General features: G+C 37.2%; 1 long non-coding RNA gene across 9 annotated transcripts in view; it reads right to left on the bottom strand.

The window, feature by feature from the left end:
* LOC138175386 (uncharacterized) overlaps positions 1–27,128 on the bottom strand; it is a 284,137-nt gene that overhangs the window by 201,375 nt on the left and 55,634 nt on the right. For 8 of the 9 annotated variants that reach the window (XR_011171989.1, XR_011171991.1, XR_011171987.1 and 5 more), the window contains exon 2: positions 9,086–9,216. The exons of the other annotated variant lie outside the window; for it this stretch is intronic. This is a non-coding gene — a long non-coding RNA (uncharacterized lncRNA). The remainder of the gene's footprint in view (positions 1–9,085; positions 9,217–27,128) is intronic. 9 annotated transcript variants of the gene reach the window in all.

Here is a 27,128-nt window from a genome sequence, read left to right on the forward strand (position 1 = left end):
ATATGAACAGTTCTCAAAAGAACTGCAAATAATTCACAACCATATCAAAAAATGTTCCAAAACACTAATAATAAGAGAAATGCAAATCAAAACAACTCTGAGGTTTTACCTCACACACTGCAAATTGGCAAAAAATAACCAAAAATGGTAACAGTCAATGTTACAGAGGTTATGAAAAGATAGGCACAATAATATATTATTGGTGGACCTGTGAAATAGTACAACCATTTTGGAAAGCAAATTGGAATTATACAAATAGAGTGACTAAAATGTCCAAACCCTTTGGCCAAGAGACTCAATTACTATATCCTAAGGAAGTCATTGGTAAGAAAAAAGTCCTTATATACTCCAAAATATTTATAGACGCACATTTTGTGATAGCTAAGACTTAGAAACAAAGTATATGTCCATCAATTATGGAATGGCTAAACAAATTGTGATACATGAATATAACAAAATATTTACTGTGCTAAAAGCAATTATGTATGTGACAAAGATAGAGAAGTACAAAAGATCTATGTGAATTGATATGGAGTGAAGTAAGCAGAGCCAAAACAATATACACACTAACTATAACAGAGTAAATGGAAAAAACAAGACCCCAGAAAATCAAAAGCAAATTTAACAAATTTATAAGGATCAAACAGGACTTGGAATGATGTCATCTAAAAACAGGAGCAACTAGAAGATCTCTTTATCTATAGAAAATACTTCTTCAGTCAGGATTCTATGCTGGGGATCTTTCACTGAAGTGGCAAACACCTTTGGAAAGCACATTCCCCTATTTTCTGTCTCACTTGATATTAATTATCAGAATAACAACAAAAGCCAGCTCTATGATTTTACCTGTTAAAGAATCCCCTATTTGGGGCAGCCAGGTAGCACAGCAAGTAAGAGCACCAGCCCCAGTGTCGGGATGACCTGGGGATCGAATCCGGGCTCAGACACTTAGCACCTACCCAGAAACAACTGGCCGTGTAACCTTGAACAAGTTACTTAACCCCAGTTGCTTAGGGGAGGCCAGGTGGCTCAGTGAGTAAGAGCACCGGCCCCAGTGTCAGGATGACCTGGGGATCGAATCCAGGCTCAGATACTTAGCACCTACCCAGAAACACCTGGCCGTGTAACCTTGAGCAAGTAACAACCCCAATTGCTTAAAAAAAAAAAAAAGAATCTCCTATTTTCTCAACACATGCAAGGAAGACATTTTGTTAGTAGTCTCATTAATAAAACAATATAATTTGGATTGCAAATTACAGCTCAACAATAGTCCTTGAGGATGCTCCAACTGATCTGTGGGCTGGTCTGAAATATGTCATCCCCAAATACCTTCGCTGTTAATAATAGCTAATAATAGATAGATAGATAGATAGATAGATAGATAGATAGATAGATAGATAGATAGATAGATAGATAGATAAATGGATGAATGAATGAATGAATAAATAAATGAATGAATGAATAAATAAATAAATGGCATTTATATATCACTTTAAGACATGTACTTTACATACATCATTTGATCTGATTACTATGGGGTAAGTGCTATTATTATCTCCATTTTGCAGATGAGGAAACTGCAGTTGAGAGGTCGTGACTTGATCAGAGGCACACAGCTAATGTGTGAGGCAGAATTTGAACTTAAAACATGGACTTTTCCATACTTCTCTGTATTCAGTACATACATTATTTCTTACAGCACAATAATATTCCATTACATTCCTGTTTAGTCATTCTCCAATTGATAGCCATCTACCTGTTTCCAAATCTTAGCTCTCATAAAAAATATTTCTATAAAGATTTTGCCATAAATTGAGACTTTTTTTCTTATCAATATACTAGGGCTATAAGCCCAGTAATTGAGCTTCTGGTTCAAAGGATAAGGATGTTTCAGTCACTCTATTTGCATAATTCTTGACTAATTCCAGCATTCTATGCACTAGGCTTCCTCAGCTGCATTTTAACAATTTTAATAAAAAGATAGTTTAATAAGTAGACAAAAGACCTGTTAAAATGTGTGAGGGGAACTTGATCACTGAGGCCTTTTGTCCTACTGCTAAAAGCCTAATCAAATGAGTGGGAACTTAAAAGACACAAAGTGGCTTATCTTCAATACCTTAAAAAAATTAAAGCAGCTATAGATGAAAAAAAAAGGAGACAACATCCTGAAACTATGTATCAACACCAGAAGGTTAGGGTAAGTCTCAACACAAAAAGGGAATGAAAGTAACTTAGGGTATCTAAAACAGGGAATTCCCATGCTCAATAAAGAAAAAACAAGGAAGAAGCCTCTTTTGGTATTTTACAGTTAATTTTAATTAGTACAAAGCAACAAAAATAAAACTAAAAGAGTATAGCATAAAGACCAGTACCAGGAAAACTATCAGTGGGCAAGCTATGTGATTACTACAGAGAAAAGAAACCAGTTCTCACAAGACAAAGATAGGGATTTTACCAAAGGGAAAAGGAGCCTGAATACGATGAAAAAAATTTAATGCTGGGGGGTCGGAGCCAAGATGGGGGACATAGAAGCAGGAAAACTCCCTGTGCTCCCCTCATAACCACCCCAAATACCTATAAAATATGACTCTAAACAAACTTTAAGGCTACAGAATCCACAAAGTGACAGAGAGAAACAAACCTCCCACTGAACGCAGCCTAGCAGGCTGGCAGTAAGGGTCCATAATAGGATGGTGGGAGCAGAGTCCAGCCCCATGTGAGCCCTCAGTTTTAGCCTCAGGTCGGCCATGACCAGCATGGGATGGAAGGACCTTGGGAGAGTGGATGAGCAGCAGCTGTGGCAGTTTCCAGAATTCTAAATCCATAAAATCCAAAGACAAAGTGAGAGGTCTGTGTAGACTTTGAGAACAGGGAGTCTGGGAGTCCGGTCTGGCCTCTGACCCCAGAGGGAGAAGCAGCTGAGGCGTGGCGGCTGCAGGCACATGACTGCTTCAGAGCTCCTGGCCTGCAGATTGTAGGGGGACCAAGAAAACATTCTGAGGGGTAATCACTCTTGCTTTAACCTGCTTGGATATGGATCACTGTCTAGATGTCCTGAGGTGGGAAACCAAGTGCCAGAGTCGATGGAGGCTTCAGAGAGGGCAGCCAACTAATAGCTCTGGCAGCTGCAAAACTCCAGTGATTTAGGACAAATCTTTCCTCTCTGGAAGCAGAGTTCTAATGTGGCAAAAAGCTCAAAAGTCAAGTAAATGAGTGGCAATATGAGCAAGCAAAGGAAGCAAAGCAAGCACTGCAATCCGACTTTGGATTCCTTTTTGGGGGACAAAAAGGATTAAAACATGGAACAGGAGGAAGCCATTGAAGTCAGAACTTCTGCACCAAAAGCTTCCAAGAAAAATATAAACTGGTTACAGGCCATAGAGGAGCTTAAAAAGAATTTTGAAAACCAAATAAGAGAAGTGGAGGAAAAATTGGGAAGAGAAATGAGAATTATTCAAGAAAATCATGAAAAGAGAGTCAACAACCTGAATGAAGAAAATAACACCTTAAAAAATAGACTAACTCAAATGGCAAAAGAGGCTCAAAAAGCCAAAGAGGAGAAGAATGCCTTAAAAAGCCAATTTTGCCTGATGGAAAAAGAATCTCAAAAGCTCACTGAAGAGAATCATTCCTTCAGAATTAAACCGGAGCAAATGGAAGCTAGTGACTTTATGAGAAATCAAGATACTATTAAACAGATCCAAACAAATGAAAAAATAGAAGGCAATGTGAAATATCTCATTGGAAAAAGCACTAACCTGGAAAATAGATCCAGGAGAGATCATTTAAAAATTATTGAACTACCTGAAGCCAAGATCAAAAAAAGAACCTAGAAATCATCCTTCAAGAAATTCTCAAGGAAAATTGCCCTGATATTTTAGAACCAGAGGGCATAATAGAGGTTGAAAGAATCTACCAATCACCTCTTGAAAAAAGACTCCAAAAAGAAAACTTCAAGGAATATTACAGCCAGGTTCTGAAGTTCCCAGATCAAGGAGAAAATATTACAAGCAGCCAAGAAGAAACAATGTGAATATTGTGGAAACACAATCAGGATAACACAGGATCTGGCAGCTTCTACACTGAGGGATCAAAGGGCTTGGAATATGATATTCTGGAGGTCAAAGAAGCTGGGATTAAAATCAAGAATTACTTACCCAGCAAAACTGAGTATCATATTTCAGGGGGAAATATGGTCATTCAATGAAATAGAAAACTTTCAAGCATTCTTGATGAAAAAACCAGAGTTGAATAGAAAATTTGACATTCAGATACAAGAAGCAAGAGAAGGTATACAGGGAAAAGAAATCATAAGGAACTTATCAAAGTTGAACTATTTACATTCCTACATGGAAAACAATAATTATAACTTAGGAAACTTTTCTCAGTATGAGAATAGTTGAAGGGAATATAAATGTATATACATATATATGTGTATGTATACATACACATATATGTATACATATATGTCTATATAGGAGGGTATATGGGCGTATGAATGCATATGTGAGTGTGTGTATATATGTGTACAGGTATACATAGACAGAGGGCACAGCACCAATTGACTAGGAAGAGATGACACTTAAAAAGTGAAATTGAGAGATGAGAGAGGAATATAATGAGAAGAGATGGGGAGAGACAGAACAGAGTAAATTATCTCATATAGAAGAGGTAAGGGAAAACTGCTACAATAGAGGGGAAGAACAGGAAGGCAAAAGGGAATGGGTCAATCTGATTCTCATTGAATTTGGTTTAGAGAGGGAATGACATTCATACTAAACAGGGTATGTAAATTTGTAAGATCTTCCCTGCCCCTAGACTAAAGTGCACCTGGAGCCTGGGGTGGGAGGATTGTTTTTCAGTAGATACTTCTTGATTGGCCAGTGAGTCAATAAGGTTGTTATATTCTCTGAGCCAGGAGAAGGCTATATAAGCCCTGCTGTGTAGCTTTGTTTTGGGGCTCACTTTGAGAAGTGTTCTTGATTTGATCAGATGAAATTATGGGAAGCCGTTGTCCAGAGCCCCCCCAGCTTTGAAACCCAGATGATGTTTGGTATGGATGTAATGGTTGGACAGTTTGGAAATCTGTCTACTTGATCTGTTTCTGTCTTGATAATTCTGTCTGTATATTCTGAAGTTCGGGGTGCTGACCTTTTTCCCCTGAACTAGATAAATTATACATATCTGACTGATTAAAGTAAGCTTGTTAACTCATTTTGAGTTGCTTTATCAAAGCAGATCCAAGAACCTGTGGTGGCAGCAACCCTGAGGACGCTTGGGGTGCTTGCTGCTACAGGGGGATGATGGAGGGGAGGGCAGGTTGGGAGGGAGGGAAGCTAGAAGCACCCACAGGGTCAAAGTAGAGAACAGAACAAGTAGGGGGCAGGATAGGATGGAGGGAAACATGGTAAGTCTTTCACAATATATCCACTATGGAAATGTTTTAGGTAGCTACATGTGTACAACCTATATTGAATTGCCTATCCTCCCAATAAGGGTGGGTGATGACAGAGGAAGGGAAAGAATATGGAATTCAAAGTTTTAAAATCAAATGTTTAAATACATATGTATATATATATATATACATATATATAATTATTTTACATGTAACTGGGATATAAGATATATAGGCACTGGGGTACAGAGATCCATCTTGCCTTACTGGAAAGTCAGAGCAGGTATGGGGGAAGATATAGGAGAGAGCAGATTGGGGGAAGGTGTATACAGTGGGATCGCTGTTTAGGAGAAAGACAGGAAGAAAATTTGTAACTCAAAATCTTGTGGAAATGAATGATGTAAACTAAAAATAAATATAAAATTTAATTTAAAAAAAATTTAATGCTGGACCCTGCTGCTTTTCCAGACAACTGTAGTGACTGCTCTGAGTTTATTGTAATTTAAGGAGAAAAAGTTTGTTTAGAATCACAATATTACAAATATTTAATATAAGTTTATGAAAAGGGAAAATTAGAAGTGTGGTAAATTATTTGAGAATTAGAAACCGATATTATCTGGGGGAAATAGTTTGAATAAGCAAAGTATATTTGCTGTTTATTACTTCCACATCAGATGAAGGATAGTTGCTAGTCACTGGCTGATTTTAATAAAAGTCTTGCTTTCCTTGCTACAAGTTTACTAGCTTTGTATGGGTCTGCTTATCTCTTTTACTATCTTTTTTAATTTTACCATGAAGACCATTCTTTGTAGCAAATAAGTCTCTTAATTTGTACCATTCTGTTCATTTTCAACTAATTACCTCCACATAATTCCCACCTCCATTTTACCATTTTGTATATTTCTTCATGACAAAAGGCTCACTTTGCAATGAATGGGATCTAGAACAAAAATTATAGCACTTAAGATGGATGTGTTTAACAGATCATAGCAATATAGCACTGATACGGTCTAAGTAGTTCCCTTTGCCAAGTAAGTACCAAAATCTCACAAGCTCATCATTTCCCATAACACTAGGCACTGAGAATGAAAAATAGCAAATGATGAGTGGAAGTTCCTTTAAAAGGAGCAATAGTGGGGCAGCTAGGTGGCGCAGCGAATAGAGCACCAGCCCTGTACTCAGGAGGACCTGAGTTCAAATTTGGCCTCAGAAACTTAACACACACACAAAACTAGTGGTGTGACTTTGGGCGAGTCACTTAACCCCAACTGCCCTCCAAAAAGCAAAAAAAAAAAAAGGAGCAATGCTACTCATTTTTCAAACAGCTACCAGAAATATCCATGGAATGATCATTTAAATCTTGAAAAATGAATGTTAATTTCATTGTCTTTCATAACAAGGCTTAGGAGGGGGAAAACGGAATGCATATTTGTTGATACGTTATTCCTAGAGTTAATTTCCATATTCAGAATTGAAGCTATCAAAAGAATCTGATTATTGATTCTTTTTTAATACCCTAATCCTTACTAAAAATCTCCAAATCTAAAAATTCTTCTATTTTAAAAAAGCTATACCCCTCGGATTTTATTTTCCCTATGCTAAATAATCTTAATCACAGAAGCAGATTTTTAATGTCTTAAATACCTTTGAATTGTTCCTTGGAATGGCACAGTCCTTTTTATGGATAATAAAGTTAATGCCTCTACACACACAATGAGGAACATAGATTTTGAAACTGGAAAAGACTTGAGATTATCTATTCCAATTCCCTTGATTTACAGATGACAAAACAAGGGCCAAGGCACGTAAATCAACTTATTAAAGATCATACAGTAACTATTATCAAATTGCTTGACTTCTCAATGATGGGGGAAGAGGGAAAGGAGGAAAAGAATTCAGAACTCAAAATTTTAAAAACATAATTGTAATTGTCTGGACCAGGATTTGAACCCAATTCTCCTGATAGCAAATGCAGTGTTAGCTCCACTATATCATAACATGGCATTGGTCAACAACTAGAAGGGTTGTAGAAACAAAACAAAAACTCTCTCTCCTTTGCTGAACAGTTGTGGCCTAGACCTTGGTCTCAGGGCAGGCCTAAGGCAACAGGAGAAGTTCCAGGGATAGATAACTAATAGGACTTTGGGGATAGTGGTGGGAAGGGCCACATGAAAACAGACAACATGAGGACCCTTCAATCTAGAGAGGGACTGAAAGGGAGGTAGGGTCAAGTGTGACAGGCTTTCCCTCAAAGCCTGAATTAGACAAATCTTGAAATGAAATTAAAAGTCTTCTCTCAACGTGTCTAAGCCATTTTAACCCACAAGATACAATAAACAGATTAATAACATTCTGATAAGAGGAGAAGCAATCATATGACTTCACTTGTATTGCAAACCAAGTACACCGATTTCTAGTATAGGAGGCAATCATTTTTCATACCACTAACACTCTAGGAATGTTCACAGATGAAAATGAAAGGAATGTGTAAATTTAGTAGGACATTGTTAGGGCAGTTGACATTTGGCCAAAGTTTTGGAAAGAACACCCCTCTGGAATTTTTACTTCGCAAATGGCAAAGATCTTGGGTTTACTGTGTGTCCCAAATATAAACACATATTACAAGCAGAAAAAAATAAAGTGTTATTTCACAGGAATGTCTTACAATATTTAATTTTCTTTCATCAAATATCCTTAGTATAACTCACAAAATGTTGCTTTGGTCCTCTTGTACTTTTTGTAAGTACTACAGTAATTCAAGGACCTGCAATTTCACCTCTGTGAGCACTCCTTCCACTGATTCACGGCTCTCTCCATGCTTTGGTACAACAACACCTGTCAATATAAAATTTATCATCTAATGACCAACCCTCTGGTGATGAGTCTATTCTAGCTTCACTGACTGGTCCTAGGACTACAGACATACAATTCATCACCCAGGCTGTATTTGAAGATGTTTTTTTCAGATTGATAGGGCAGGCTATGTGTTTCTTTGACAAAGATTTTAAAACCTTGTATCACCTTCATGCCATGATGGATACATCGGAGGAGGATTTTAGAAGTTCTTGAGAGGGGAAAAATGTGTCATAGAAGACAGCAGTATCTAAAATAAGTAATAGAGAATAGAAAATAATTTTCTATAATAAACAGCATAACCTTGGTAGTATTTTGCAATAATTTTAAATTAGGAATTAAATTGGGGAAGCATCAGATCTTAGATAAATTTTGGGTATATGTGCATAAGACTACAGGTTCAAATAAAATGTATTTTTTGGATAAGCCCTTAAACTTCATCTTTAGACAAAGATTAAAAAAAAGGATAAGTAGTAATAAATACCCCTATTACAGTGAGATTATATAGTCCTTAGCACATAATATTAATCTATTAAAGACTTCTACATTAACAGTACCTATTCTGATAAACATAACTCACCTTCATAATTACCAGAGGGTTTTTTTTCCTGTTTTATATCTTGCAATTATGTCACAAAGGATACAACTAAGAAAATACAAAAAGTATGAGACTTTGACCTTACTGGAATTATTCATTTTAGAGTCAACAAATTAAATAAATATCTCTAGAATCGTCAGGCCAATTACAGGCTGATGCTATTTCAACTGTTATCCATGCATACACAGGTAATGCCTCCTACAGGGGTCCTATCAGATATGCAGTATTTTATTTCTTACTTTATTCAGGAGACAGAGGTACAGTGTTGGGACTTGGAGTCTGGAAAACATGGGTTTGAATCCTGCCACACAGCTGCATGGTGTTCTCTAAGCCTCTTCTAAGAGGCTTCTCTAAGCCTCAGTTTCTTTATCTGTAAAATGGAGATAATATTAATTGCAGTATCTATCTTATGGAATTTGTAAGAGGCTCAAATGAGATGATGTGGGCAAAGCTCTTAGCAAACTTTAAAGCACAACAAAAATGTCAGTTATTATTACAATTATTATTTGCTTTTCATAACTATAATGTAATCATTTATAAGAAGTATAATACTGATGAATACTCAATATCAATTGAATAAAATTACAGTGTGATTAAAACTTCAGGTTGAATCTGAATATAATATCTCTCCCTTGGAAAAGTTCTTTGCAATATATAAGCTCTGTCTTGGAGGCTGAGAACACCAACTCTCACTAGTAAGATATTGGAAGATTCATTCCAAAGAAACAAAAATTGCTAAATTAGATACTTTTTTAAATGACTGAAAGATCTATAGTCCATTTCTAAATATCTATTCAGTGGCCTACAGCTCCTATTCTTTTATGATTGCTTTCAATAACCATAAATTTCAAAATAAAAACTGGAATTTCACTCTTGAATAGACAATATAGCAGATGAATCTTTCAGACGGTGAGTTAATTGGCAATTATGGTATTCCATACATCAGGCATTTAAATATTTATCCACAAAACTATAACTACATAAAACATTTATATAAAAAATCTTACATAAAATACATATTTATAGTTTAGAAAAAAATCTCTAAATCATTTCCTGTGACTAACTGACCCGGTATTCCATTTGCTTGATACAAAGATGCTACTATTTTTGTTGTCTAGTTTTTATATTTCTTAGATCTAGTCATATTTCATTATGAAATAAATAAATGTTCAAAACCTACCCCTGACATTATCTCAGTTACCATGGGTAAGTGACTTAACCTGATCACAGTTTTGTCCTTGGCAAAATAGGGATAATATTGCCTTTAATACATGCCTCAGAAGATGAGATAAGTTGAATAAGACTCAAATGAAATAAAGCAGGTCAAGAGCTTTGCAAATTCTAAAATTCTATATAAATATTACTTGTGATACATAAAAGTATTCAAATATTATAACTTAATTTTAAACTAAATGATAATATCTATCTATATTTTTATGACTATTCAAGACATGAAAATAACATCTTATAAATCAAGATGTTAGACTTCAGACAAATAAATTGATTTCCCTCTGCTTCAGTTTCTTCATCTTGTAAAACGAGGATATACTACTGCACAAAGGCTGTTGTGAGGAAAGCATTTAATAAACCTTAAAGCTCTATATAAACATGAGTCGTAATTATTATTATTGAACAAAAATAATTAAGTACAATAAATGTCACTCATCAATATTGGAGAAAAATGAGAGAAACTTTTTTTTAATCACAAGAGTAGAGTATGGTACGATAAAAAGGACTGATTCTTTAAAAGTTGGGTTCATATCCACCTCTGTCACTTATGTTTGATCACGAGTAAATTATCTTCTCTGGGACTCAGTTTCCTCATCTATAAAATAAAGGAGTTGAAGCTTCTTCCAGTGTTAAATAATGATCACAAAATTCTCCCATCTCTTTATCTTTGCTCACAAAATGGATTCCACCCTTTCTATGAAACCTCTCATGATTCTCCTCTCCCTAAATACAGAGATATCTAACTACTTTTTACTTCCTTCATGAACCTCCCCAGAGTACCTTTGCTACAGGAGTACTGGGGTCACTGGCTTAGAGTAAAATCATACTAGGAAGAGCTTCACTGAGATGAGGTGAATTTGAAGGACAAGAAGGAACTTTAATCACTCTTGCAATTCATTTACCTTTCAAATGTTTGAGAATACCTCACTTTACAGAATAGGCTGGTTCTTGAAAAAAATATCTTGTAGGAAAAAAATATTTTAAACACAACATAACAATTTGTTTCTTAAGAATTCCATGGAGGCAGGCCTGGAAGGGGCCTGATCAACTCAGAGGGCAAGTCGTCCTACCAGCCACAAGGGCGACTACCAGGCCTATCACCAAAGGGCTGGGACTGGAAAGAGCAAGGTAAGAACCAAATACAGGTGTCACTGTCCTGGACAGCAAATACTCCTGGGGCTACCACTTCATAGCCCAGAAATTAAAAAAAAAAAAGCCCCTATCAGGACCTCCAAAGACCAGGATGACAGAGTGAACCTCACCTGCTCCAACCCCGTCCCCCCCACCCTGAAAACATAGTAACTCTTGCCCCAGGGCAAAACACTCTACAGTAAAGGCTTGGGAAACCTAGAGGAAGGGCACGGCTAGGGCCCTGCCTCAAAATGGGTAGAAAGCAGACTACAAAGACAAAGACTCTGGAGTCCTACTATCCTCAGAGGGAGGAACCAAACTCAGAGGGAGATAATGTGGACTCCACACCCACAGCTGAAACATCAACAGGGAATGGGTCCCAAGCACAGAAAGCTCTCCTAGATGAGATCAAAAGGAACTTTGAAAACCAAATGAGAGAGATAGAAGACAAAATGAATAATTATCTCAAAACCAAAATAGCAGAATTAGAAAAACATTATAATGAAGAAAACATCTCTCTAAAAAGAAAAGTGTATGATATGGAAAAGGAGCTCCAAAAATTAACCAAGGAAAATGATTTGCTAAAAACTAGAATCAACCAAATTGAAACAAATAACTCAATGAGGAGCCAAGAAATAGTCAAACAAAACAACAAGAATGAAAAATTAGAAAAAGAGGTAAAATACCTCAAAGAAAAAATAACTGACCTGGAAAACAGATCCAGGAGAGATAATCTAAGAATCATAGGCCTACCAGAAAATCATGATGAAAAAATGAGCCTGGACAACATTCTCCAAGAGCTCATTAAGGAAAACTGCCCTGAGATACTAGAACCTGAGGGTAAAATAGAAATTGAGAGAATCCACTGGACACCTGCTGAAAGAGATCCCAAACTGAAAAGTCCTCGAAATGTTGTGGCCAAACTCCAGAACTACCAAATAAAAGAGAAATACTTCAAGTGGACAGAAAGAAACAATTCAAATATCGAGGGTCCACAGTGAGGATCGCACAGGATTTGGCAGCCTCTATACTGAAAGATCGGAGGCAGTGGAATACAATTTTCCAGGAGGCAAAAGAGTTCGTGTTACAACCAAGGATCACATACCCAGCAAGACTGAGTATATTCTTCCAGGCAAAGAGATGGTCATTCAATGATATAACAGAGTTCCAGACCTTCCTGATAAAAAGCCAAAACTCAATGGAAAATTCAACCGCCAATTATGAGATGCAACAGTGATGTAGAAAGGTAAACAAGGAAAACACACAAACACCTTGCTATTTGATAAGAACAAACTGGTTATAGACAAGTAGAGGATATGAGTATAAAATACACAAAATGACGATTTAAAAAATCTTATTAAGGGCTACAAAGGGACTGCAATGGAAGAAAGGGAACGAATGAAGCAGAAAAGGGTAAATTATGCCACACAAAGAGGCATAAAAACTGTATAGCAGAGGAAAAGAAGGGAGGGAGATGGGAATCATATGAGCTTTTCCCTCATTGGTTCTGGTGCAAGGAGGGAATAACAACAAGTTAAGCATAAGACTCTATGGAGAAGAAACACAGAAAGTATCACTTTAGAGGGAAAGAGGGGAGGGAGAGGAGCTTCGCATGAGATTTGTTCCTGTCACTCTTGCTTCGAAGAAGAAATAACATACTTCATTAAGTATAAAAATATCCTACAGGCAGTAGGAGGGGGAAAGGGCTACAAAAGGGGGGTGGGGTTAGTAGGGAGGGAAGAAGTAAGGGGAAAGGGGAGGAATATGGAGGGGGGCTGATAAGGGAATACTGAGGGAGGCGGTGGTCAAAAGGAAAATTATTAAGGGGGAGAAGGGAGAAGGGGGGGAATATGAACATTAAGAGGGGTGAGAATAGGATAGAGGGAAAGAAACAGATAACAATCATAACTATAAATGTGAAGAGAATGAACTCTCCCATAAAACGGAGATGGATAGCAGAATGGATTAGAAATCTTAATCCTCCAATATACTGTTTACAAGAAACACATCCGAAACAGAGGGATACACACAGGGTAAAGGTAAAAGACTGGAGTAAAATATATCATGCCTCAGCTAAAGTAAAAAAAAAAAAAAAGCAGGGGTAGCAATCCTTATCTCAGATAAAGCAAAAGCAAAAATTGACCTAATTAAAAGAGATAAGGAAGGAACCTATATTCTGTTAAAAGGCACCATCGAGAATGAAGCAATATCATTACTTAACATATATGCACCAGGTGGCTTAGCATCCAAATTCCTAGAGGAGAAGGTAAAGGAATTAGAGGAAGAAATAGATAGCAAAACTATACTAGTGGGAGGCCTTAATCTCCCCCTCTCTGAACTTGATAAATCTAACCTCAAAATAAACAAGAAAGAAGTTAAGGAGGTGAACAGGATTTTGGAGAGGATAGGTATAATAGATCTCTGGAAAAAACTGAATGGGGATAAAAAGGAATATACTTTCTTCTCAGCGGTTCATGGCACATACTCAAAAAATGACCATGTTCTATGGCATAAAAACCTCACAATTCTATTCAGTAAGGCAGAAATATTAAATGCATCCTTTTCAGATCATGATGCAATAAAAAATTATATGCAATAAAGGGCCATGGAAAGACAGACTAAAAACTAATTGAAATTAAACAATTTAATCCTGAAGAATGAGTGGGTCAAACAAGAAATTATAGAAACAATCAATAATTTCATTCAAGAGAATGATAATAATGAGACAACATACCAAAATTTGTGGGATGCATTAAAGGCAGTTCTTAGGAGAAGTTTTATATCCCTGAATGCATACACGATTAAATTAGACAAAAGGGAGGTCAACAAATTGGGCGTACAATTGAAAAACCTAGAAAAAGAACAAATTCAAAATCCCTAATTAAATACTAAATTAGAAATATTGAAAACCAAAGGAGAGATTAATAAAATTGAAATTAAGAAAACTATTGAATTAATAAATAAAACTAAGAGCTGGTTTTATGAAAAAACCAACAAAATTGATAGACCCTTAGTCAATATGATAAAAAAAAAAAAAGAAAGAAGAAAACCAAATTATGAGTATCAAAAATGAAAAGGGTGAATCTGCCTCCAATGAAGAGGAAATCAAAACAATAATTAGGAATCATTTTTCCCAATTGTATGCACATAAATTTGACAATCTTAGGGAAATGGATGAATATTTACAAAAATACAAGTTGCCCAGATTAACTGAAGAGGAATTCAATTTCTTAAATAATCCCATCTCAGAAAAAGAAATTGAACAAGCCATCAGTCAATTCCCTAGGAAAAAAACTCCAGGGCCAGATGGATTGAAGAACAATTGATTCCAACACTCTACAAACTATTTGGGAAAATTAGTGAAGAAAGAGTCCTACCAAATTCTTTTTATGACAAAAATGTGGTACTGATACCTAAATCAGGAAGAGATAAAACAAAGAAAGAAAATTATAGACCAATCTCCCTCATGAATATAGATGCAAAAAAATTGTAAATAAAATACTAGCAAAAAGACTACAGCACCTTATCTCAAGAATAATAAACTTTGATTGGGTAGGATTTATTCCAGGAATGCAAGGATGGTTTAATATTAGGAAAACCATCAGTATAATTGATTATATCAACAATAAAACTAGCAGAAACCACACGATCATCTCAATAGATGCAGAAAAGGCTTTTGACAAAATACAACATCCATTCCTATTAAAAACATTAGAAAGTACAGAAATAAATGGACCCTTCCTTAAAATAATAGGTAGCATCTATTTAAAGCCATCAGCAAGTATTATATGTAATGGGGAGAAGCCAGAAGCATTTCCCATAAGATCAGGGGTGAAACAAGGGTGTCTACTATCACCGCTCTTATTCAATCCGGTACTAGAAATGTTAGCAGTAGCAATTAGAGAAGAAAAAGAAATCAAATTACGCAAAGAAGAGACCAAGCTATCACTCTTTGCAGATAATATGATGATATACTTAGAGAATCCTAGAGAATTAAGTAAAAAACTACTTGAGACAATAAATAAATTTGGCAAAGTTGCAGGATATAAAATAAACCCACATAAATCCTCGGCATTCGTATATATTTCCAATGAAATTCAAGAGCAAGAAATAGAAAGAGAAATTCCATTTAAAGTTACTGTAGACATAAAATATTTGGGAATCTACCTGCCAAAACAAACCCAGGACCTATATGACCACAACTACAAAACACTTTTCACACAAATAAAGTCAAATCTAACTAATTGGAAAAATATCAATTGCTTGTGGCTGGGTTGAGCTAATATAATAAAAATGACAACTTTACCTAAATTAAATTATATATTTAGTGCCATACCAATTAATTTACCAAAAAACTACTTTATAGAGCTAGAAAAAAAATAGTAACAAAATTCATTTGGAAGAATGAACAGTCCAGAATATCAAGGGAATTAATGAAAAGAAATGCTAGGGAAGGTGGACTAGCTATACCAGATTTCAATCTGTATTATAAAGCAGCAGTCATCAAAACTACTTGGTACTGGCTGAGGAATAGAGGAGTGGATTAATGGAATAGATTAGGCACACGAGATTCAGAAGTCAACGACTATAGTAATCTATAGTTTGATAAACCCCCAGACCCTGGTTTTTGGGATAAGAACTCACTATTTGACAAGAACTGCTGGGAAAACTGGAATATAGCATGGCAGAAACTGGGCATAGACCATTATCTAACACCATATACCAAAATCAAGTGTAAATGGGTGCATGATCTAGGTATAAAGGTTGATACTGTAAGCAGTCTCGTTCGTAAAACAAGGAATAGTTTACCTATCAGATTTGTGGAGAGGGAAAGACTTTATGACTAAACAAAAATTAGAGAACATTATAAAATGTAAAATGGATAATTTTGACTACATGAAATTGAAAAGCTTCTGTACAAACAAAGCCAATGTAATCAAGATTAAGAGGGAGGTGGAAAATTGGGAAAGAATCTTTACAACCTATGTCTCTGACAAAGGACTAATTTCTAAAATATACAGAGAATTAAGTCAAATTTATAAGAATACAAGTCATTCCCCAATTGATAAATAGTCAGAGGATATGAACAGGCAATTTTCAGAGAAAGAAATTAAAGATATCTATAAGCACATGAAGAAATGCTCTAAATCACTATTGATTAGACAAATGCAAATCAAAACAACTCTGAGGTACCACATCTCACTAGTCAGATTGGCTAAGATGACAAAACAGGAAAATGACAGATGCTGGAGAAGATGTGGGCAAATTGGAACACTAATGCATTGCTGGTGGAGTTGTGAACTGATCCAGCCTTTCTGGAGAGCAATCTGGAATTATGCCCAGAGGGCATAATACTTTCATATCCTTTCACCCAGCAATACCACTCCTAGGGTTATATCCCAAAGAGATCATAGAAGTGGGAGGAAGACCCATATGTACAAAAATGTTTATAGCAGCTTTTTGTTTTGGCAAAGAATTGGAAATTAAGGGGGTGCCCATCAATTGGGGAATGGCTGAACAAGTTGTGGTATATGCATGTTATAGAATACTATTGTGCTATAAGAAACGAGGAGCAGACAGTCTTCATATTTACCTGGAGAGGCTTATACGAACTGATGCTGAGTGAGAAGAGTAGAACCAGGAGAAATTTGTACACAATTACAGACACAACATATGTGTGATGACCAGCTTTGATAGACTGGACTCTTCTCAGCAATGCAGTGATATAAGTCAATCCCAAAAGACTCATGATGGAGAGAAATGCATGCATCCAGAGAAAGAACTGAGTTTATATCCAGATGGAAGCAAAATACCTGATCTTTTTCCTTTTCTTGTTTGGTTTTATGTCCTCTTTACCATTTTTCATTCCATCTGATACAATCCATCTTTATAACCTGACTAATGTATAATGTGAAAGTATTTATAGATCCTATACTTAACCATATGCTGCCATGGGAGGGGAGGGGAGGGAGGGGGACAAAATCTGAAACTCAAGGCATTGTGGAATTGAATCCTGTAAACTAAAAGGAAACAAACAAATTAATTAAAAATAAAATAAAAAGAATTCCATGTTTTTTATAAAAGGAAGAATTTTTATCATTCTTCTAATTTATCCTTTAAACCCAGATTTTCATATATCTACTAGATTTAGAGAAGGGAATAGATAAGAGTCACATGGAACGTTTTTAAAGGCATGTAGAAGTGGCAATCTGCAGGGCTACAAAGTGCCCATGATGATGAGGTCACAGATCCACCAAAGTATTGCAATATTTCCTTAAAGTAAGGATTGATCTCTAAATCTTTCAAACATACATTCTCAATTTTTCTTATGTGTTTGCCCTTATTTCTCCTAGATTAAGGACTGCAAGCTGCAGGCCTTACTAAAGTAAAAAGTGTCTTTAACTTCTATTTACATACTAAAATTTAAGTGAAAATCATTTTTTTTAATTACTAATGGAAAAATTATATTAGTGACCATTAGTGACCAAGACAATAGATAAAGCTACCAATCAAACAATACATATCTTGACATACTTCAGTAGTATGCATCATTAACAGAACTATAACTGGGAATTTTGGCACCTAGGACAAATTCAGTTGGAGGTGGGTCAACAGACATACTAAGACACTCCAAAACTGACACATGCTGCTATAGCCACTGGTTCTGGGCACAGCTCTTGCCAAGAGGAAACAACATGGAAGGAGGAAGAAAAACCTCACCTGACCAATAGATAGATGCAAGTTTGCTCATCTGTAAAAGTCAGCCAGTTTCTTTGTTTTGGGAGGTTTTGTTTTTGTTTTGTTCTTTTGCTTTTTGGAGGGGGAAAGGTAGGGCAGTTGGGGTTAAGTGACTTGCCCAAGGTCACGTGTCTGAGGCCAGATTTGAACTCATGTTCTCCTGACTCCAGGGCCAGTGCTCTATTCACTGCACCATGCAGCCACCCCTTGTTTTTTTGCTTTTTGGAGGGGGAAAGGTAAAGCCAGCTTCTTTGGAAATTATCATGAGACATGGAATTCTGAGAGATAACAAATACCTTTCTATTTAGTCAATTAAATGCTCCTCAATAGGAACATGATTTTTATTTTGAAAGGGAAAAGTGAAATAACTCTTCATGGTACCTAATAGAGTACAATATTCAGCTGATATTAGGGCACTTGAAACATGTTAACCAAGACTTGTTGAATCTACTTTATGATGGCTTTCAAGCTGATTCTGAGAGAAAATGTATAGCAGAAATAAGATATCCAATCAAGTGTTGTCCATTTCCAAGTAGCCTCCTTAAAAGGCTATTAATTCATACTAATGATGGCTACCATTGCTCAAAATATTTAGAGACTCATAGATCTCAAGGTAGAAGGGACTTCAAAGGCCATCTAATCCAACCCTTTCACTTTACATGTTGTCTTGCCCATTGTCACACAGATTAAACCTGAGTTGGGACCAGAACTTACTCGGACTCTTAAAACCAGTATTTCTTCTGTTCATAGCACTGCCTCTCATCATTTTTGGGTCTGTTCTTTTGAAGTTGCTTTCGGTACTTCTATCACCTTCTTTGAAAAATTCTCAATGGTGAAAAATCTTTGGGGATTTTTAGCATAGATTTGATTTTCTAAAATAGCCAAAAATGTTTCAAAGAATGATAGTATCATTGAAAATAGTGTATATAGCCTCCCAATGTCTACTTTGAAAAAGTCATCATTTAGCAATATATATGGTTCCAGATTGCAGAACTGTTGAAGCTACTAAGAGGAAAACATATTCTTGATGTAATAAAACTTCCTAGCAGTATTTCTGATGTAATCATTTAAAAATGAATCTTACTACTTTAAAATTATGCATGATATTTGTATGTTTTATATAGGTAGTACAAACCTGTTAGGAAAAGAATTGTCATTTGTGTACTTCAGGGATTATGACTGTATGTGGGGCTAATTTTTCCTGTTGTTTCAGGTGATGAGAAAAAACTGTCTTTACCCTGTACTATTTCCATTATTGGAGAGAAAGTGAAATGTAGACAGATTAGGTAGAAAATAGGTGGGATGCCCTCACATCTTCCCAAGCAATAAGAAGGATTTCTGGTGGGTTAAGAATGAACCCAATATGGAAGAACAAGAAACTGTACTAGAAATTTTTGATCTTGTAATACTATAATCCCTGGGTAATTTCCAAGAAGGAGCTAGGATCTTTGCTGGAGGATGGAGGGAAGAGTAAGGGCATAAGTATATACGTAGTGCCTGCTATATGCCAGGCCCTATGCTAAGATCTTTTGGGGTAGCTAGGTGGCGCAGTGAATAGAGAGCAAGACCTGGAGTCAAGAAGATCCTGTTTGCCTCAGTTGCTGCATCTGTAAAATGAGCTGGAGAAGGAAATGGAAAACCACTCCAATGTCTTTTCCAAGAAAACTCCAAATGAGTTCACAAAGAGTCAGACACAACTGAACAACAAAAACATGCCAAGAACTTTACAATTATTATCTCATTTGATCCTCACAATAACCCAGCAATGTAGGTACTGCTATTATTCCCATTTTATAGTTGAGGAAAACTGAGACAGAGACCAAGTGACTTACTTGCCCAGGATCATACAGCTATTAAGTGCCTGAGATCAGATTTAAACTCAAATCTTCCTGACTCTAGGCTCACTATTCTATCCAGTGTGCCATCTAACTGAAGATAACATGGTTCTTCAAGGCCTATAGGAAATGGCAAGATCATTTACAACTCCTTCCTAACCTTATAAATAACCAATTTACCAGCCAGTGGCTAGCACGGGCTCAACCAAAGACAAGAATAGGCTTTTCAGAAACGAATAAATGTTCCCAGAGCCAGCATTCACTTCTTACCATATGCTAGATAGTCAGTGGCTGATAAAAGGGCTGCCAAGCTAGGAATGATCTTTGCAAACTGCAGTTATCTGGAATTCTAATGCAGCATCTCAGATAATGTTGTGAACAAGGCAAGCAAAGACTCCATTACCTCCAGCCTTCTTTTTCTATGTTCTTTTTTTCCCTCAGTGGCATCCCTAGACATTAAAGTACACCTGTAACATAGGCCAGTATAATACATTCATGAAAAAGTAGCTGAAGAATTCAGCATCAGATACTGGACAAAAAATTAGAGGACCTGAGGGGAAAGAAAATAATCATTCTAGGGAAAGATGATAAAGTTGGAAATGAAAATAATGGTAGAGGTTGATCTATTTGTGTTGGTATAATCTGAAGAAGTAAAGAAGGAAATATTTCTTCTTCTCAGGTCTTCTTCATTCAAATGGGTGTCTCCCTGGAACCTAACTAGGTAATAGTAACTAACGTTTACGTACAAACACATTGCTGTTATTGTTCATTCATTCAGTCATATCCTCTTCTTCATGAACCATAGCAAATCAGGCCCTTCTATACTCCATTTCTCAAAGTATGTCCAGGTTCATGTTCATTGTTTCCATGATACTATCTATCCATCTCATCCTCTGCCATCTCCTTTTCCTTCTACTTTCAATCTTTCTGAACATCAAAGTCTTTTCCAATAAGTCCCATCTTCTCACTATGTGGCCAAAGTATTTAAGCTGCAGCTTCAGTATTTGACCTTCCAGTGAAGAGCCTGAATTAATTTCTTTAAGTATTGATTGATTTGATCTCCTTGCTATCCAAGGGACTTTCTAAAGTCTTCTCCACAGCACAATTTGAAAGTGGCAATTCTTCAGGGCTCAGCTTTCCTTACAGTCCAACTCTCACAGCCATACATTGCTACTGGAAAAATCATAGCTTCGATTACAAAGACCTTTGTCAGCAAGGTAACATCTCTGCTTTTTGATGTGCTGTCCAGATTTCCCATAGTTTTCCTTCCAAGGAGCAAGCCTCTTTTAAATTTATGGCTGCCATCTGCAGTGATCTTTGAGCCCAACAACATAAAATCTGATATTGCTTCCATTTCTTCTCCCTCTATTTGCCAGGAAGTGATAGGACCAGTTGCCAAGATCTTAGTTGGGTTTTTTAATGTTAAGTTGCAAGCCAGCTTTTAGACTCTCTTCTTTCACCCTCATCAAGAGGTTTTCTAATTTGTCTTTACTTTTGCCATACAGGCATACCTCACAGATATTGTAGGTTCAATTCCAGATGACTGCAATAAAGCAAATATCGCAATAAAGTGAGTCACACACATTTTTTCGTTTTCTAGTGCATATAAAAGTTATATTTACACTATGCTACTATACACTATAGTCTATTAAGTGTGCAATAGTATTACATCTAAAAAACCATCTAACCATCATCTGAGTGTTCAGCAAACCATAATCTTTTTGCAGGTGGAGGGTTTTACCTCAATGTTAATGGAGGATAACTGATATAGTGGTGTTTGCTGAAGGCTGAGATGGCTGTGACAATTTCTTTAAAAAAAAAAAAGACTGCCCCCATCAATTGACTCTTCCTTTCATTTAAACACTTAGAGGCTATTGTAGGGTTATTAATTGGTTTAATTTCAATATTATTGTGTCTCAGGGAATAGGGAACCCTGAGAAGGAGACAGGGAATAGTTGGCTGGTGAAGCAGTCAGAACACACACAACATTTATTGATTAAGTTTGCTGTCTTATAAGGGTATGGTTTGTGGCACCTTAAAACAATTGCAATAGTAACATCAAAAATCAGTGATCACAGATCACCACAATAGATATAATAATAATGAAAAGGCCTGAAATATTAAAGAGAATTACCTAAATGTGATACAGAGACACAATGTGAGCACATGCTATTGGAAAAATGGTGCCAATAGACTTGCTCGACAAAGGGTTTCCACAAACCTTCTATTTGTAAAATCAAAGAAATAAACAAAAAAAATGTCTGCAAAGAGTTTTAATAAAACCAGGTATGTCTGTGAAGTATTCTAAGATTTGCAAAGTGCCTTAGAGTCTATGCAGGGTCTGCCTGTGGCCAGTCTGCATGGAGGTTTGATGTGCATCTTTATAGAATGGAGGACAGAGGAGCCTCTTCCCTCCTCATTTTAGGGAATAAAGGTTTATTCTGTTTCTTGTCAGCATGGTAATGAGAATTCTTTTAATTTGCTCCTGAGCAAAAATTAAATGTGAATATAAAAGGCTCAAACAAATGAAGTGTCTTCATCCCTTGCTGTTAGTGAGGCAGAAAGCACTGTAAGCTTGTGCTAGAAGTAGCACGGGTGGAAGTGGTAGTGGCCTCCACTCGCCATCTTATCTCTGTCACCATAGGCCATGCAGGGGGAATACATAGTACTATTATTTCTTTTGTCCATGTTTTTGTATAGATTTTAAGTATGAGTATCCAAAACAGAATGGACCAAGGTACAGCAAAGGTTCCCCCCAGCAATCAGCTGGCAACAGCAGTAGACTAGTTGGAAGAGAAGCTATACCTGAAGTGTAACCTGCTTGACCCACCTAAGCAGTAAATGAACCTGACAGCTATAGCATTGTGTCTGAAAGCAAAGGATTGACTTTTCCAACAGTTATACTACAGGAAGTAAATTTGGTGGCAGGGACATGGTGGGCAGGGGCTTGTAACAACTACTTCGAGTTTGAATTCACTGTCCCTAGCTACTAAATGGTGTGTAGAAGGGAGAATGTGCTCCTGGTTTAAGACAGTTTTTGTCATTTGCCCTTTGCTATGTATTTTCATTAAATATATTTTATATCAAAGTTAATTGATATTCATGGGTTTACTGATATTGGAGGGGATATGCCAGATAGGGGGTTTATAAATAGCATTATTAGAATCCACCATCCCTCAGAATTACCTTGAGGGTAATTAGTAATTGGGAGGCACATAGTAGCAGCAGAAGAAAACTATCATTCTGAATACGGTTTATGAGAATAAATTCAGAGTGTGTGGTAACACAGCTACAGCTTCTGCCAGTGCTCCCTTCCCCCCTGCCCCACCCAGCCAGAGGCTCACAATAGTTCTTTTCTCACTCTACCAAGGAAGAGAAGGAATTTATCCATTTAAACCTTTTGTATGCACACTGAGTTCTAACTCAGCAGCTAATTCAAAAACTTTTCATCATCATACTATAAGATGATAGGAAATTGTATTGAGATTATGCTACTACACTGTCTAGCTGCCTTGAAGGCAAGTCACTTTGTTGGAAGCACTATGCTTTGAGTTTTTCTAAACCTGCTTTCCCAGCTATAAAAGAACAGGGTAGTGCTTCAGAAAGTAGAAAGTACCTCTGGTCAGGTCAGGTCTTAGAAAATCCAAGCGGGGGGGGGGGGGGAGGCAGAGTCAAGATGGCAGAGTAGAAACAGGACCTCCTTGTGGCTCTGGCTCCTACTCCCTCCAATTCACGTAAAAGGTGACTCTGAACAAACTTTGGAGCTGCAGATCCCACAAAATGACACAGAGAACTTAACCTCCCACCAAGGAGAGCCCGGCAGGTCATCAGGAATCAGCCAACACAGCGTTCTGGGAGCCAAACCCAGCCCCACATGACCCAGACGTCTTAGCCCCAGGGCAGCCTGACTAGCAGCTGGCTGGAGGGACTTCAGATCACCAGCAGCTGTGGTGGTTTCCAGAATTATCAATAAATAGATGCTAAGGACAAAGCAAGAGGTCAGTGCAGTGTGAACTCTGGGACCCAGTACCTGGGAGTGTGGTCAGCCTTTGCCCCTGGGGTAGGAAGTTGCTGAGGCACCATGGCACAGCCACAGCCACCTGGCAGTCTCAGCTCCTGGCCTGCAGATTTTAGGGGGACCAAGCAACCAGTCTGAGGGGTAATCACTCCTGCTTTAACCTCCTTGGATATGGATCGCTGTCTAGGGTGGAGGTCCTGGAGTGTGTAAGCAGCTTGCCAGAGTGTGTGGAGGCTTCAGAGAGGGCACCCAACTAAGACGATCGGCAGCTGAAAAAACCCCAGAGTTTGGGACAAAATCTCCCCTGCCTGGTTGGCAGAGTCCTACTGTGGCAAAAAGCCCAAAAGCCAAGTAATTGAGTGGCAACGTGAGCAGGAAAAGGAAGCAAACCAAGCAGATCAATCCAACTTTACACTCCTATTTTGGGGACAAAAAGGACCAAAGAATGGAATAGGAGGAAGACAGTGAAGTCAGAACTCCTGCACCAAAAGCTTCAAAGGAAAGTACAAGCTGGTTACAGGCCATAGAGAACCTTAAGAAGGATTTTGAAAACCAAATAAGAGAAGTGGAGGAAAAATTAGGAAGAGAAATGAGAATGAAAATTATGAAATGAGAGTCAACAACCTGACTGAAGAAAATAACACCTTAAAAATTAGACTAACTCAAATGGCAAGAGAAGATCAAAAAGGCAAGGAGGAGAAGAATGCCTTCAAAAGACAAATTTGCCAGATGGAAAAAGAATCTCAAAAGCTCACTGAGGAGAATCATTGCTTCAGAATTAGATTGGAGCAAATGGAAGCTAGTGACTGTATGAGAAATCAAGATACTATTAAACAGATCCAAACAAATGAAAAAAAAAAAGAAGGCAATGTGAAATATCTCACTGGAAAAACCACTGACCTGGAAAATAGATCCAAGAGAGAGCATTTAAAAATTATTGGACTACCTGAAAGCCATGATCAAAAAAAGAACCTAGAAATCATCCTTTAAGAAATTCTCAAGGAAAATTGCCCTGGTGTTTTAGAACCAGAGGGCAAAACAGAGGTTGAAAGAATCCACCAATCACCTCCTGAAAAAGATCCCAAAAAGAAAACTCCTAGGAATATTATAGCCAAGTTCTGAAATTCCCAGATCAAGGAGAAAATATTACAAGCAGCCAGGAAGAAACAATTTGAATATTGTGGAAACACAATCAGGATAACACAGGATCTGGCAGCTTTTACACTGAGGGATCAAAGGGCTTGGAACATGACATTCCAGAGGGCAAAGGAGCTGGGATTAAAACCAAGAATCACTTACCCAGAAAAACTGAGTATCGTGTTTCAGGGGAAAATATGGTCATTCAGTAGAATAGAAGATTTTCAAGCATTCTTGATGAAAAAAAGAGTTGAATAGAAAATTTGACATTCAGATACAAGAAGCAAGAGAAGGTATACAGGGAAAAGAAATCATAAGGAACTTATCAAAGTTGAACTATTTACATTCCTACATGGAAAATGATAATTGTAACTTATGAAACTTTTCTCAGTATGAGAATAATTGAAGGGAATAGAAATACACACACACACACACATATATAATGTCTGTATAGGAGGGCATATGGGCATATGAATACATATGTGAATGTGTGTATATATGTGTACAGGTATACATAGATAGAGAGCACAGGACCAATTTAATAGGAAGGGATGATACTTAAAAGGTGAAATTAAGAGGTGAGAGAGGAATATAATGAGAGGAAATGGGGAAAGACAGAATGGGGTAAACTACCTCATATAGAAGAGGCAAGGGAAAATGGTTATAATGGAGGAGAAGAATAGGAAGGCAAAAGGGAATGGGTCAACCTTATTCTCATTGAATTTGGTTTGGGGAGGGAATGACATACACATTAAATAGGGTATCTCACCCTACAGGAGAGTAGGGGGGAAGGGGATAAGAGGGGGAAATGATGGGAGGGAGGGCAAGTTGGCGGGGAGGGAAGTTGGAAGCACCTACTTTTGAAAAGGAACAGGATCAAAGTAGAGAATAGAACAAGTGGGAGGTGTGATAGGAGGGAGGGAAATATAGTCAGTCTTTCACAATATATCTACTATGGAAATGTTTTGCATGGTTACACATGTGCAACCTATATTGAATTGCTTGTCTTCCCAGTAAGGATGAGTGACAAGGGAGGAAGAGAATGAATCTGGAAATCAAATGTTTAAAATATATACATATACTATTATCAATATTATTTTACATGCAACTGGGAAATAAGATATACAGGCACTGGGGCATAGAGATCCACCGTGCCCTACTGTAAAGTTGGAGGGTGTATGGGAGAAGATATGGGAGAGAGCAGATTAGAGGAGGGAATATCTAGTGGGATCACTATTTTGGGGTGGTGGGTAGGGGAATAACGGGGAGAAAATTTTGTAACTCAAAATCTTGCGGAAATGAATGATGTAAAGTAGAAGTTAATAAAGCATTTGATTAAAAAGAAAGAAAGAAAATCCAAGGGTCAGGGATGGGGGCGGGGGGGGGGGGGCAGGATAAGTGCTGCAGAAAAGTTAATGAAGAATTTGCAAAGGGGGCGGCTGGGTGGCACAGTGAATAGAGCATGGACCTGGAGTCAGGAGGACCTGAGTTCAAATCCAGCCTCAGGTACTGAACACAAAAACTAGCCATGTGACCTTGGGCAAGTCACTTAACCCCAATTGCCCTACCTTCTCCCCTCCAAAAAGCAAAGTAAAAGAATTTGCAAAGTACAGCTTACCATTCCACTTCTCCATCCTCACTACTCCAAGGCCCTTGTCTAAAATGAGACCTTGATCTGCATATGGGCTCCATCCAATAAAGGAAACCCTGGAGGAAGTCCTCCGCTCACACCCATTTGTTTTCAGTTGTACTGTGTAATCTAAAATTTAAGAAGTAAAAGGCATGTGGAAAGATCATAAGAACACCAGGACATGTGAACAAAAGAATGGATGGACAACCTTAGCAAAAGGATACCAGTAGATTATTTAAGTTATTTTTTTAAGTTTATTTTTAAGTTATTTTACTGATGTCTCTCATATCACTATTCAGCGGTCTAGTGCTCCCTTTCTTTCTTTCTCTTTTGTCCCCACCCACTAAAATAAAAAAACTAATAGTATTCTACTGAGATTGAGTTTCAGAATCAGATCTGGCTTATCCCAAGAATGTACTGGAGCTAGAGGTTCTAATATTTTACCTTTGTAACAATATGTTTTCCAATTTTTATTCAGTACAAATGCGCAATAGCTCAGGTATCTCATGGGTTAACTATATTTAGGATTAGGCATTTTAATAGATTTTGTAGACTAAGCTAGG

Source organism: Petaurus breviceps, unplaced genomic scaffold (genome assembly GCF_028583685.1).
Source record: "Petaurus breviceps papuanus isolate PSGF00001 unplaced genomic scaffold, PetGlider_PUasm1.0 138, whole genome shotgun sequence".
In the NCBI taxonomy this organism is placed as follows: Eukaryota; Metazoa; Chordata; class Mammalia; order Diprotodontia; family Petauridae; genus Petaurus; species Petaurus breviceps.